We start from the raw sequence: 1,884 nt of genomic DNA, 5'->3' as shown, positions 1-1,884 counted from the left end.
AAAGTAATCCAGTTGGGTGAATATGTTTAACACCGTTTTCAACTTCTGGTCTAGTTTACGTCCCGAGAGGGAAAAGAGGAAGGTGCTCGGTGATGATTTGTCCAACTAAGTTGTGGTATTCCTTGGTTACTGTTCAAGGTCGCATCGCTGCCAAGAATAAAGTGACCGTTTTGGCTGATCAGGTCCATCCCACGATAAAAAGTTTGTTACCTAATTGTGATGCTGTTTACTGAGATCTTTTCACACAGTTCGCATCGTGAACACAAATGTGTCTTTTTTATCTTCTCCGCCCACTGTACTTACCAGGTGTGAATATTATTGAGGTCTTGTGGTCTACTCTACAAGGGTGGATACGTAATTGATATCAGTCTCCATCTTTGTTATCTGAACTTGCCGCCGTTTTGGAGGAAGAATGATGTAAGATCCCCCTGAAAGCCATACAGGACCTGTATTTATTCATTTCGGGACGAGTGGAGGCTGTGTTGAAAGCAAGAAAGTTTCCTACATCGTGACAGACATGTGAATATGTCGTATTTTGGTGTTCCCGTATTTTTGTCCCTACTCTGTAAATTCATTATTTATTTTTATTTGTTTATGCGGTCCGTGAGACTACACGAAGCATAGGTACTAGACCATGGAACGATCCAGTACATAATTTACAGAATTAATAAAATACGAAAACATTGATGACGTTGATGTTTGGTATGGAGGCGCTCAACTGCGCGGTCATCAGCGCCCGCACAACGTCCCAATCTTTAAACTTTCCAATTTAATCCACGTTCACAAATGATGATGCTGATGATGAAATGATGGGGACAACACAAACACCCAGTCCCCGTGCAGCGAAAATCGCCATCCCGTCCGGGAATCGAACCATGGACCCCGTGATCCAGAGGCACCAACGCTAACCACTAGTCCACGAACTGCGGACACAAAACATCGTGTGAGAGTGTACGAGTAAGTACGACATTACAGAGAAATGATCTCAAGTACTGAGAGGAACTCCTGCACAGAATAGAAGGACTGTGTCACAAGAAAAATGTTTTAATTGGGATATGAATTGGGGTTTGTCACTCAGCATTTTTAGTTCAGCTGGAAGTCTATTGAAAGTTGTTGAATAGTGCACAGTTTTCTGTGTGACGTGTAAACAAGTGTTGTCCAAGTTCGTATCATGTTTCCTTCTTGTGTTCACTGGATGAATCGTGAATGAGCCAATACGTCCCACGGTGGAATACATGCACAGTGACGGCGGAGTAATAATTCCGAAACTTCAGAACAAGAGCCTACACAACTTGGCAAACTGACAGCGTCGAGCAGGCTGACCGCCAGTTTCTGGTCAAAGTGTATCTACATGAATGAAGAGCACTCCGTCTTCGGGCCACAAGTGGCCCATCGGGACCATCCGACCGCCGTATCATCCACATTGAGGATGCGGATAGGAGGGGCGTGTGGTCAGCACACCGCTCTTCCGGTCGTTATGACGGTTTTCTTTGGCCGGAGTCGCTACTATTCGGTCCAGTAGCTCCTCAATTGGCATCACGAGGCTGAGTGCACCCCGAAAAATGGCAACAGCGCATGGCGGCTGGATGGTCACCCATCCAAGTGCCGACCACGCCCGACAGCGCTTAACTTCGGTGATCTTACGGGAACCGGTGTATCCACTGCGGCAAGGCCGTTGCCACATAAATGAAGAGAGTTGCCCCAAAATAAAACCCCATACGAGATAATAAGGTGTGAAAGTAACCCAAGTAAACAAACCTTCGCATATCACTGTGCTAGTTTTTTTTTCTTTTTCTTTTTTTTAAATAGTGAAGGTAAACTGCATTCAGCTTCTGCACAAAATCTTGAACGTGTTATTTCCACGAAACCCTTCCATCTTTCCTC

At 45.1% G+C, this 1,884-nt stretch overlaps 1 pseudogene; it reads right to left on the bottom strand.

Annotated features, from left to right (window-relative positions):
* Positions 1 to 1,563: 1,563 nt before the first annotated feature.
* On the bottom strand, positions 1,564 to 1,680 carry LOC126237613 (5S ribosomal RNA; annotated as a pseudogene).
* Between the last annotated feature and the right edge of the window lie 204 nt (positions 1,681 to 1,884).

Source organism: Schistocerca nitens, chromosome 2, assembly GCF_023898315.1.
Source record: "Schistocerca nitens isolate TAMUIC-IGC-003100 chromosome 2, iqSchNite1.1, whole genome shotgun sequence".
Lineage (NCBI taxonomy): Eukaryota > Metazoa > Arthropoda > Insecta > Orthoptera > Acrididae > Schistocerca > Schistocerca nitens.
This window is presented reverse-complemented; position numbering and strand designations above follow the sequence as displayed.